Here is a 12968-nt window from a genome sequence, read left to right as displayed (position 1 = left end):
GGCCTGCATATGCTTCTGTGGAGGTCAGGGGCACACAGAAATGGGCTGGGCAGGGGGCCAAGAGTGAACCAAATTTACCATGTCAGCAAGAGCTGGAATTGCCATAAACTGCACCAAGTACGCAGCCCAGGAGACCTGAGCACACTGTGTTCCAGGAATAGCACCTCATCATTGTGAATGGGCACCCTGCATGCCCAGTCCCTGAACCAAGGAGGCCACATCAAAGTTCTACTGAGAAGAACACATTCCACAGATGATTCTCATAGGCCCAACTGCCATCCCAGTAACCCATGCACTGGTCCCACTGGGTGGGGCACACAGACAGAATCACCTCTTGAGATCTTGGCCCTTTGGTGTCCTTGCGCTGCTGTCTGACTGTGAAACCTTAGGTAAGTACCTCACCTCCTCTGGGCCTCAGCTCAGGAATTCATACTACTCAGTCTTTGGATTCCTCTAGGAACTCATCAGTCTCATCTTGACAAACCTGTTGGCCATGTTGCCTAGAAGTTTTCTGCCTAATCAGGACCAAATAAACCACTGCCAAAATCAGGAGGGACTCATACACATGTACAATAACAGAGGCACAGGGGCCACTGGAGACTCCCAAGCCAAAGGGCAGAGATATGCACATGAGCCCCCAGTCAGGGAGGGCAGAGCTGGGATGGTGCCCACACTACCTGAGGCCTTGTCTTTACAGCTAAGACCCCAGTCAGAAAACTCAGGCAAAGACTAGAGCCAATTACTCATATCAGAAGTCAAATGTCATTTTTTGATGGCACAATCTCTCTGAAAAAGTCAGAAAGTAAAGCCATTCCATGGAAATGAAGAGGAAGGCAGCTCTTTGGCCAACAGGTTTTTAAAGTGATGAGTGCCAGCCAGACAGATGGACACATAAAGTTTGAATTTAGGTCTCTGGGGGAGATCTGGCTTCTCCCTCCACTTCATCAGCCCCTCTGTGCCCCATACTCCACCCCACTCCAACCCTCATTCAGGCCATAGTCACTTCTGACCTCCTCCCTAGTCCATGTGGTTTTGTCTGTGCCTCCTTTCAGGGGTGCTCATTGGCCTCTAATCTCAGTTGGCCTGGCTTCTCTCTCAACTTCTGTGGGCTTCCCTGTGTCTAAGGCTGGGGGCAAACTTTCCAGTCTAGTGTCCTGATCCAGCCACTTTTCTCTCCACTCTGCACCCCAATGTTGACACTGCTCCAAAGAGATCATGTAGCTCAGCATCTCTAGAAGGTGGCCCTTTAGCTCCCACTTTTCCTGCCTTCCCTTCTTCCTAGGGACCTCTCCCTTCCTCTGACCCTAGTGCCATGGTACTGTGGACCCAAGTCCTCCTAGGTAAGACCTACCCCCTCCACCAACCTCAATGAGGTCAGAGTCCAGTACCCCTCAACCCTCACACACAGCCTGCACTGACGATCCCTGCTGCTGACCTGGAGGCTGGCAGGGGCCATGCTTCTGACTTACCATGCTTCTCACTACCCTTTATTGAACCCAGGTCTCCGCTCAGACCCACCATCCCCTCCCCTCTCAGAGAGCAAGGCAGAGTGGCCATCCAATCAAATGGAAGCCGGGAAAATCCTCACTGTAGACAGAAGCAGTTTTGGAGAATGGGGGGTGGGGATGACCACTCAGAAGGGCGTTTCCTGGGAAGCTCTCATGCACTGTTGGTGGGCAGATTAATAAAAGTATCTTCTGGAGCACAGATCGCCATATGTTTTGAAAGCCTTAGAAAGGGCAAGCCTATTGATTTAGTAGTTTTCCTCACAGCCATATCTCCTAAGGAAACAGTTTGCATAAGTGAACCAAGTATATAAGAACAGCACCATCCCTATGTTGAATGTGATGAAAATATGGTAATAACCTGAAAATTGCCAACAGTCATATTTAAACATATAATTATCCATCATTCAAGTACATCCTATGCAGTCATTACAAATGATACTGATATATATGATATTTGACAAGCTTTCATGTGTATGGAAAGGCAGCTTTTAAAATGAGATGTGTAGGGTGGTGCTGTTATATTTACACAAAAATGCACATGAAAAAAAATACACCTGAAAGGATATATACCAAAATATTTTGCTCTGCTGTATTTCCAATTTTTCTATCATGAGTGTGTAAATACTAAAGAAACAGTGGTTTAAGCAAATGAAATGGGACTTGAGGCTGGTTGGATAGCTAAGGCTGGGTGTCAAAAGCTGCTAAAAGGATGGGATGTGAGCAGAATGTATAGATGCAGCAGTTCTGGGAATTCTCTGCCTCTGGTGGACATCCTAGGGCACAGAGGGATGACATCCTGGGACTCTAGGAGCCTGCTGTGCCTTGCCAACCCTTGCCTCGGGTACACACACGTGGGGCATCCTTCTGGAGACTCCACCCTCTTTGCTTAGAAGCTTGGAGTAGGGGGAGAGCAGGTGGTATGTTTAGAGTCTGACCTCAGCCTGATCTCAGTCAGGAGGTCACAGCAGCAGCTGCCCCAGCAGCACAATGCAGAAACACCCCAGGGAGCAGGAGGTTAGCTTCCTTCACAAAGGCAAGGGGCACAGTAGGACAGAAGGAATGCACTTTGCAGGTGCTGAAGACAACTCCCCATCCTCAGGCGTCTTACCTTCCAACCTCCTCGCCTCACCTCCCTCCCCACCCCACACCTAGGCTATCTAGCACTGTTGCCAGGAAGAAGGAGACTGTGGGGAAGGGGGTGCTCTGAGCTTGGATATTGGCAGTGATGGTCCAAGAAGACCCAAGTACTAGGACGGGGGCCTTGGCCTTACCTTTCCATGGGGCCCCAGGATGTGCATCACAAGCATGCTAACAAGGCAGGCACCCAGTCCAGGGATCAGGACATGCAAGCGCAGCAGCAGGTCAGCAACTAGCAGGCAGTAGTGTACTGTCATCCCTGCTTCACCATGAACAAAGGAGCCCAGAGAGGTTGGGTAGCTAGCCCCAGGCCACATTTCCAACACTTCTAGAGGGTGGAGGGTTCAGCCAGAATCTGAGCCGCAGACACACAGTAGCCCTGCTGACCCCTATGCTCCATGGCTTGGAGTGCTCCTTGGAGCAAAGTGCTGGGGTGCAGGTGGCCCAGGCACACCCCCACTGGCACCTCTACACTTCCTACAAAGTTGGACACTTGACCTCAGTGGCTGACTTGCACCAGCTAGAAGGAGGGGACACTGGGACTCAGGCCAGCCATATACACAGTGTCTGGCCTCTCAGCCTGGTCCCTCCACTACTGACTCCATGAACCAGACTCTAGAATCCCCTCCAAGGAGGACAGCCCACAATCCATGTGAGCTTTCCTTCCTCTCTGCACCTGAGATGCAAGATGTTGACCAAGTTCAGGAAGACACAGAAGAGATAAACTGCTCTGACTGGAGCCCCTGCACCTCCCCACTCACCCCACAGAGAAGGGGGAAAGCAAAGTGAGATGGACACTGGATCTCTGGATTGTTACATCCCCAGCTGCCTTTGAAAGTAGGGCAGGAGACTTCATGCCTGCTTTGAGCTTCCAGTCTTACACTTTTCTTGGCACCAAGGACACTGCCATGCATAAGGGCCACCTGACCTTAGAGCAAAGACATCTCTGATCCTTGTCTCTAAGTGGCCTCACATGGTGTGATGCTGTCCCACTCTCTAAGCCTCGGTCTTCTCATATGTAAAGAGGTGTCAAACACCTAGCTTGTGGACCTGCTGTCTAGTTCTCCTCCTGGCAATGTGCCCTCAAGGCAGAACATGTGCTACTTCCTCGAATTTGGATGTCTTCATGCTAGTGGCTGTCCTTATCTCCCAAATGGCCTGTGGGAGCACATTTCTGGTCAGCACAGCCACTCTGTGCACCCTGTTTCTGCCTTGATAGGGAGAGAAGCCTTCTGGTTCCTTAGAAATCACCATATTGTCCAGCATAGGGGGCTGGCCTGGGCTACCAAAGGGACAGGCAGCTTATCTACCACCTTCTACTCCAGCTGTCCATCATGACACACTTTTGGAACCTTACTACATGTAGTCCCACTAGGCAGTACCCCTTTCCATGCCAACTCTGAACAAGACCTTACACTGAGACTACACCAGCCTGTTACAGGGCAGGCCAGGCCACCTCAGACACCAGGTGGATACCCCCAATCCACTTTCCTGGCCCTTCACCCTATTTGTCATCCCTCTTTCACTGGCCTTATTAGCCTGCAGATGTCTCTTGGGGCAGGCAGGGGGAGATGGAGACAGGTCCTCCCTGATGCAGATGGCTTCAGAATGCCAATAGGCATGCTCCCAGTGCACCTTCCCCTCTGCTGAGCAGTCTCTCAAGGCTGCCTGGCAACCTCCCAGGAAAGCGGCCTCTGGCCTTGATTGGACAGACGGAAGCAAGGAACCAATGAGGGAGAGTGAGGAGCCATAGCAAACCTGGTGTCGTCAATGAGTTGGAGTTGATGCAGCAGCTGATGCTGGCAGATTAGCAGGAGGGTGGGGAAAGGGGTGGTAGGAGAAGGGAGAGTTGTAGACAGTGACGAAAATGCTTGGCTGATGAGTGAGGAGACAAAGATGGAGAGAGAAGCAGCAGGAGGAGGCGGCACCCTGCAGCCCACAAGGACGTGCTCTGAAAGACCAACTTGGAGAAAGTTTTCTAGAATAGTCACCTTGCTTGACTCCCCAAGCTGTGCACACCTCCTTTTCCAAGCAGGCTTCTGTGTCTTTGACCTTGTCAAATGATTATGAGCTTCAGCCTAGAAGGCATTTCCCAGAGAAGCCTTCAAGTCCCATAGCCCCCTACCTCAGGGACCCAGCCTGGTCCCATTCTTGGTCACACTACACTAAAAATGCCTGCATTTCCCACTAACCTGGAAGAAAAAAGGATCCACAGGAGACAAGGGAGGTGTAGAGGTGCAGAGCCCACCTCGGAGAGAGACTGTAGCAGTGGTGGGCATAAGTGTGGGCATGGAGGGCCACAGACCTGATAGTTCTCTCTGACCTCTGAGTCTCACCCCATCCTGGGTCCCTCGTGCCAGTCCACCCCAGGATTAAAATGATTTCTCTGCTTCCCCTGCACAGCTGGGAAGGGTTCACTTCTTCCAGACAACTGGATGCACACTGGGGAAGGGGCAAGGCAGGTGGGCTTGCCAGTACAGGCAGGTTGGCCAGAGGCCTGGGATCTTTGTGGCAAGAGTTTGTGTGAAAAGAGACAGCAGGTCGAGTGACTGCCCTTCTCTCATCCTGAGTGGCAGAGGAATAGGGCAGTGTTGTATGCCAGGCAAGGACCCCCTAGCTATACTGGGGGGAAGAGGAACAAAAACTCATTTAGCCTTGTTTCCTAGGAGCATGGGACATTGTTGCACACACAGGAGCCAAAGCCAGAGGGCATGGGTGTTGGGGCTTGTCAGAATGTGTGTGCTGGGCGCTGGCCACTGTGAGTGAGCATGAATGCACATACTCTGGGCAGATGAGCAAGGGGAAGGGCTTCCCCAGTGGTGAGTTGTGACATTCTGCACCCAGGAGGCTGAGAGGAAACTTGACTATATTTCCCCATGTGTACTGGCCACCTGAGGGTCCCTATTCCTGACTGGTAGGGATTCAGGGATCGACACAATTCTGCCTCTTGGAACCAGAGCCCACTGCTCAGCTCTGGGTGGATCCCTTAGGTATGGGTGGAATCAGCATGAAGAAGCAGTGGGATGGGCTCTTCCCATGCAGCCAAGAGCACAGCCCAGTGACCACATATGGATGTGGCAAGTGACATCTGCATGAAGCCATCAAGGCCTTGGGCCATCCAGTGCAGGGGCTGATTGCTAGGCCAACCTCAGGCCACATTTTAGTGAACCTCTGTCTGTGAGCACTTTCAAGGGGCTCTGGGGCAGGGAGGGAGTTCTCACAGAGGCAGAACCCCAGGATATGGCCTCCTGCATCACTTCAGCAGAAACCTAAGTGCTTCCATCTGGATCATGAGGGGAGAAGTGAGGTGATGAAAAGTCCCTTGTCTTCCAGCTACTTGTTCCTTAGAGGAGTGCACCAGCTAGTTCTGATCCTTTCAGCTGGTCATTGCCAGTAGGCAGGTGGCCTGGTGGAAGGAGACTCCTTTGTCCCACAGGGCCTTGGCTCTCCACCATTAGATGAGGGTGTCAAAGACTAAGTCATGGAAAAGCAAAGCCTGCAAAGGGGACTCCAGCCATCACACCTATCCTTTCTGGTCCTCCTATGAGAGCCTGAGATGGTCTCTACAACCCTGAAGCTCCAGGCTGCCAGAGCTACTCTCTGAGGCCATGCTCCTCCTCACCTGTGTGACAACCTGACTTGCTAGGACCTACCCCGGTGATGGGGGATTCTGGGCATGGGGGAGGCTCCTACCCATTTGCACTGGAAATGTTACCTTTGGACAAAGAGCCCCCACTGGCCCCAGCACTGGGGAAAAGACTAACAACAAAACTCCTTGTGCCTTAGAGCCACCTTCCAGAATAGACACTCAGGTCCTTTTTGGGTATGTTTCAAGCAAAAGCCTTTATCTTCAAAGCATGTAAATGCCCGTGAGGGGCCCATCTCAAGCTCTTTCATGGAAATGAACTGTCCCAGGATTGGGGTGGTCTGTGTTACCAAGGGAAGGTGATACTGAAGTAGTCAGAGCCCACCTGCTGGAGAGCCCCTCCTACCATCCCAGGGGTAGCAGGTGTCTTCTCTCAGACTGTCCTTCCTTAGTGAAGTCTCCTTCTGCAGCCAGCCTGGCAGCCTCCAACCATGAAGCGGGCAGCAGTAACAGAAGCTGAGAAGGCAGTGGGGACTGCTTGTTTAGAAGGCCTCAGAGACAAGCCAGCCGGGCCCATCAACTGTCATTGCATAGGAAAGGTACACTGGTCCCATCAGAGATCTGGAGGATTTGGTCTAGGCCACAGAGTCGCACGTCCATACTATCTCTTCCAACTCAGCTGCAAAGGAAAGAGCACTAGACAAGGGGTCCAAGTCCTGGTTCTGTCAGAACAAGTCACTATAAATGTCATTTACTCTCTTTGGCTAAAGATGAAGCCCTTTTCTCAAAGTTCTCCCTGACCCCTGTACCTGGTCGTGGGAGAAAGGTGAGGGCTTCAGTATGCCCCTTCTGCTCATCACCAGGGACACTGGATGACATGCAGTGCTGTTTTTCAGAGCCTCAGCTCTGTCCTGTCTTCCCTTTGGAACATCCCCTGGAGGTCAAAGGCTCAGCATCATAGGGAGAGCCCAGGATGTGGGGCAGGGATCCCCAAGAAGGCTGCAGCAGGAATTGCAAGGATAAGCTAGTATGCACACCACAGGCCAGGCTGAGAAAGATCTGAATCCGAAGATGAAAGGTGCCGAGGCCTAAGGAAGGACATGGTGTGGAGTGTGAGAGGACTGGGGATACTACAAGTTGGGGAGTGTGACCTCCACCCCTTACTTGGGTGCCCTCATCCAGTCCTTTCTCAAGGTACACACTTGGCAAACTGTTTCAGTTTGCACTCAGGCAGACCTAAGCCAGCACTCAGGCAGCTGACCTGATTCCCCGGGCCAACAGGGTTGGAATGATCCAATGTCCCATTTTATGAAGGTCTTGTGAATGAGGGCATCCCAGTTCCTGCTCTCAGCACCTGGCAAGAAGACAGTCAGCAGCATGTTGCTTTCCTCTAAGAGTGGTGGTGGTGTGTGTACTGCTGCTATTGTTCCAGGGGTTCCCGGGACTCAGGGAGTCTCGGCAGCAGTCTGGTGGAAGGGGCCCTTCAGAGGCCTGTTGGAGCGATGACTGAGCAGCTGGGTCTCTAACACCCAGCAATCTCAGCACATAGCTCCCAGGGACTGGGGTGAGCAGCTGAGCAGGGAACCTTGACCTGCCCTGATGCTCCAGTCCCAGGGGTCTTGCCTGGAGGCCAACCAACAGGGCAGCAGGAAGGAAGTGCACCACATGGAAAAAAGAGCTATAAGAGACTTGGGTTGCAGAGGGAAAAATGTAATATGGAAAAAAACGCCTGGGGGGAGTATTTGTAAATGTGCTTTACAGGTAAATGACTTCTGCATGAAAGTCTGGAATTCTACCTCCCCCCATCACACTCCCAATACCTCAGAATCTAGACTTCTTGGTGTCAGTGCTGGAGGGGCCCTAGGAGGCAGATGTCTGAGGTGGATTAGCTCCCTATTGAGGCAGTGGGGAGCTTGAGCCCTGACAGGGCAAAGGGAGCCATGGCCACCTGGCCATTGTCACTCTTGAGGGGCTGGGATTTTCTCCTGGCTCTCCTGTGCCCATTTTCTAGCTCTTGGCAGGCAGAATACAAGTGACTGCTTGGGGTGACAGGACCATTTCAGAGGTGGTAGGACCTCAAAGGCCAGTAAGGGCTTCTGGGCACAGCTCTCTGAGATGTCTCTATGGAAGCCCAGGGCTGGGCAGGGCCAACATGCTGGACCCAACAGGACCCAGGAGCCCTTGCTCCAAAATGAATTATTTGCCAAAGTCATCTACATGAGCTATTTTTATTGTTCCCATGGCTTCCACCTCCCCTGCTATACCAGGAGATGGGGCCCTGAGGTACCCTGGGAGCCCTGCTATGGGCCCTGGGCTGGCTCTGTTCCCCTACCCCCAACACCCTAGTTGTCTCTGTAGTTTGGGAACCAAGGCAGTTTTAAGCCTGTCCTAGCGGGACACAGATGTTATCCCCATCTGCACACAGACAGCCAAGGGGGTTGAAAGGGACTCAAGGATCATGAAGCCCACCCTTACCCCAACCAACTCTCCCCCTCCAGGTATATCCCTGTACCCTCACTGCTATGACCCATTCATCCTCTGCCAGAGCAGGCCTAGTGACAGGAAAGTTCCCCCACATTTGCCCCTAACTACCATTGGCCAAAGCTAATTCTTTTTGTCCTAGTTATGGGTGATTGCAAGTGAGGCTCTAGAGGAAAAGCAGTGCCCAGCCCCCTTTCCCCACCCACATCTCCCACCACAGCTGGCTTTGGGAAGGCCTCCTTCTACTCCTGGCAGCTTTCTCCCACTCCCTTCACTCCCAATCCCCTCCTTTCTCACCTTCCTGTCCAAGCTAGGCCCAGATTCCTCTGAGCTCCACTCTTACTTCTTATCATTGTCCCCATTTTTTGGATAAGACTATGGAGACCCAGGGAGGAGAAAGCATCTGTCCAAGACCACATTTTCATTATTCAACAAGCATTTATGGAAAGTTGATGCTGGGCTGGTTGCTGCTCAGACAGACAGACAGATAGCTTAGAGAAGCCTTTCAAGGGTACTGCCAGAGCACTGAATTTCCCAAGGTGGTGGTGCCCTGGGCTTGGATGCTCCTGAAAGATGAAAGAGTGAATAGGAGCTCACTGAGCAGAAGTGGTGAGGCAAGTCCTAGTTTTTGGTTTTCAGATTTTTTGTTTTTGTTTTCAGTCTAAAGGTACTGCTCAATATGAGTATTTTCACCAGGGATACTCATTCTTGTGATTAGAATCCTTGAGCCTGTTTCCATAGCTGACCTAGTCATCAGAAAGTGGCATTCTGAGCCAACGTCACAGGTACCAGACCAACGGGGTTAGATGAATGCCTGAGGTATGCCCTCGGATGGGGCCAAGGCCAGGGACCACCTTCAACAACCAGCAGCAGTATGGGGACTGTCCACCACTGGCCCCAGAGGTCAGGTCTCCTCTCTGACCCAGGCTGTGGCCACAGAGCTCCACAGTCACCTCAGTGGCTACCACCAGCAGCTCCAGTTCTCCACTCCCTCTTGAAATGGGAAGTGAGTACACTTTCCATGGGAAGAGCACAGACAGTGTTTCTGAAGGTGGTCTCCGGATCCTTCTGGGACGTGTGCTTCAGCTGCAGATTCCTGCCTACGCACATTAGAGTTTGAGAATGACACCCACAGGGCCTCTTTTCCTCTCATCTTCCAGTCCCTTCTCCACCCAGGCCTGCTCCTCCCACTTCCCCATCCCTGCTCTTCTCAGTTCTTAGTCTTCCCTGTAGCCCAGTGCCCAACACAGACAAGGGATCAGAAAATACTCTCCAAATACATACGTGTATATCTGAGAGATATGATAATGTGTTTCCATTCTTAATCCTCAAATGAGTGTTGATTGAGTTCTTCTTTGTGCCTCAGTTTCCCTTTGGGAAAATGAACTGACACAAGTACTGTCCACCTCTTGACCCTAGCGGAAGGTTACTGTCACACCAGTGTCTCCATGTCAACTTTCCCCTTCCTGAAGAAAACCACCAGAAATATTAACAGTGAGGAACCCAGATAAGACTTCAAGGGAGTGCTTTGTACCATTCTTACAACTGTTCTGTGACCTTTAAATTAACCAAAAATAAAAACTTAAAAATTAAAAAGTAAAAACTTTAAAGGAAAGCAAATCAGATTTTAATAGGCATCCAGAAATGACCGAAGAATTAAGTTTTCTGTGGCAAATCATTTAAGTGTGAGTTTGACTGCCATATGCATCAGCAGCAGACTAGCAGTGATTTTTAAACAACTGTTTTTCTTCAAGTGGGGAGCCTACATCCCTCCCAACCTGGCCCCAACCGAACTCCTGGCCATCACGACCTCTGGAGGTAGACACTGTTGTCCTGGCTTAACCGACATCCCTGATAGAGGACTTCCTGTGTGTCAGGTGCCAGCTTCTTGTTGCTGTATAGCACATGCTCCTGGCTTCAGCCTCTGTTCTGTACAGGTGACAAAACTCAGGTCTCCAAAGGCTGTGTGATGTGCTTAGGTTTACACAACTAGATGGTGGATGTGTTGGGGTTTGAACTCAGTCTGAGCTCCCAGCCGTACTCATCCCTAGGCCATAAGTGCGCCACCCTGCCCCACCATTCCCTTCCCCACTGCACTTCATGAGTCCTCTGCCAGCTCTCCGACCCTTGGAAGCAGTGATGCCAACTGCTCTTGAGCATAAGTCTCAAGTGCATGGGTCCCCTGGTTGTGCTGTCCTTGTCTTGACATTAGCCAGCCAGCTCTCTGTGGGCACAGTGGAAATGAATGCAGGGTCCTTGGTGGATCCCAACTATAAAAACCCAAAGGCCAGGCACACCATGTGGGCTGCAGCTCTCCTCTTCCTGGGCCATGGTCTTGTCCCATGCCATGAGGGCCTGACAGTGGGGGCAGCAAGCAGAAAACAAACTGGTATTACACATAAACTGGCACCCGATAGGCTACAGCTTGAAGCAAGATTCAGACCAAAGAGCCAAAGAGATAAGCCACCCATGGAGGCTGAGTGAGGAAGAGAGGAGGGCTTCCAGCTTACTGAGTGCATTGAGCCAGATTGGGGACTTTTCTTGGCAAGTGACTGAGGAAAGTTCAGGGACCAGGTAACAAAGCTTAGGGTGGTCAAGTCCTGGGCCCACTGCTGAAGATGCAGAGACTCTGCCCTGCTAGATCTCAGGAAGCCAGAGGGACATTAAGCAGAAACACAAGAATCACAGGGAAGGCTAAAGGAGGCCAAGGTGAAGCGATGGCTGCCCCTGGGGTCACTGCCCTCAGGTGGGAGGCTCTGTCTGGAGTCGACTCAAGTTGAGAAGGAACTGAGGTACACAATTTCAATGTAGATGGTAGCTCCTTACTGAGTGGTGTCTCTCTCCCCAACTGGACTGTCACACCCTGGGCAGGTCTGCATATGATTTCTTTTGAGGTTCCCACTGCTTAGCTCTGGGTGGAACATACAGGACCTTAGAAAGAACTGGTTTTGGTCTTTTGGGTGCAAGGTCAGTCTCAAGTCATCCCAAAGGAGGTGAGGGCCTTGACCTGGTAACCACTGAGCTCCTCCTCCTGCTTCCAAGCCCTCCTCCTCTAGGAAGCCTTCCCTGATCCCTGCTGCCAGAGCTGCTCCCTTGCTCCAGGCACCCACAGCCCCTTGTGCTTATGCCACTCAGAGCTGCAGCACACAATGTGGCCATTGGCCACCTCTGTTGTTGTCTTGTGACTGGCTAGAAAGTTAAAATGAACAAATGTGGAGCATCTGCTGTGTGTCTGGCCTTGTGCTGGGTGTCTTCCATCAGCTCTCTACAGCTGAGTATGGAGCCGCCAGCCAGACCAAAACTTCCAAAAGCCAAGCCAGCAAGGCACAGGGCTGGGGCTGGAAATTGATGGAAGGAGGAGGTAGGGCAAGTGACACCTCACCCATCCTGGGGTGGTCCACAGGTGATGAGGCAAACAGCACAAGCACCAAGACCAGCCTTCAAGCTGGCCCTTGGTCTGTGTGCATCTATGTCTTGGCCACTTGCTTCTACGTGGCAAGCAGGGTCTCTGAGCTGTCCCTGATTTTTCAGATGAGGCAGTGGAGGCCCTGGGAATGTAGGACCACACCCTCCCCCCAGACTTCCTCCACACCTTTATGTGAGCTGGTGAGGAGGGAGTGGGAACCCAGACACCCGCCCCACTGTCCAGGCCTATCAGCTCATGGGACCCTGTTCCCTGTCCCCAGCCAGGTACCAAAATCAGAAGTCTGAAGGACCATGAAACCAAGGCAAGACTGGGTCTGGCTACCAGAGGCCTCAAACTCTGCTGGGTATGAGGGGCTCTTTCTCAAGGTTCACAGATTGTTGCCTGAGATGTAGCTGCACAGCCTTCCGTGATGCCAAGGCTAAGTGCAAATGGCTGAGTGAGAACACAATTCCTACTGCACTTTGGGTGTTGCAAAATCCAGGCACACCCACCTCTGACCTTATCTGAGCCCCCAGCAACCCTGGGTGGCAGGTGACCTGGCAAGTTACCTCCTTGGACTGACAGCTGCTCAGATGACCCCAGCTTGGAAGTAGCAAGGAGGATGGATAGAGGGAGGAGCTGAGCTTTCCGTCTCTTTTTGAGGCAAGGTATCACTCTGTCTTTCCAAAGAGGACAGACTCTTGGCTTCCCCTGCCCCCATCAAAACAATCCAGCCACAGAGTCCACTGGCTGCAGATCCCATCGATAACACCCAGTGACACTTGATTCGGCGCCTTCTGTCTGAGTAGCTACCTTCCCCGTGGCCCTCCAGAAGATTGTCTGGTGCCCA

At 51.9% G+C, this 12968-nt stretch overlaps 1 protein-coding gene across 16 annotated transcripts in view; it reads right to left on the bottom strand.

Annotated features, from left to right (window-relative positions):
• Positions 1 to 12968, bottom strand: part of ZNF185 (zinc finger protein 185 with LIM domain) — a 52750-nt gene that overhangs the window by 39171 nt on the left and 611 nt on the right. For 2 of the 16 annotated variants that reach the window (XM_045820513.1, XM_045820514.1), the window contains exon 2: positions 9997 to 10178. The exons of the other annotated variants lie outside the window; for them this stretch is intronic. The gene's annotated coding sequence lies outside the window, so the exon portion shown is untranslated. The remainder of the gene's footprint in view (positions 1 to 9996; positions 10179 to 12968) is intronic. 16 annotated transcript variants of the gene reach the window in all.

The sequence above is a fragment of the Phyllostomus hastatus genome, unplaced genomic scaffold, assembly GCF_019186645.2.
Source record: "Phyllostomus hastatus isolate PE091 unplaced genomic scaffold, TTU_PhHast_1.1 phas_scaffold_397, whole genome shotgun sequence".
Classification (NCBI taxonomy): Eukaryota; Metazoa; Chordata; class Mammalia; order Chiroptera; family Phyllostomidae; genus Phyllostomus; species Phyllostomus hastatus.
This window is presented reverse-complemented; position numbering and strand designations above follow the sequence as displayed.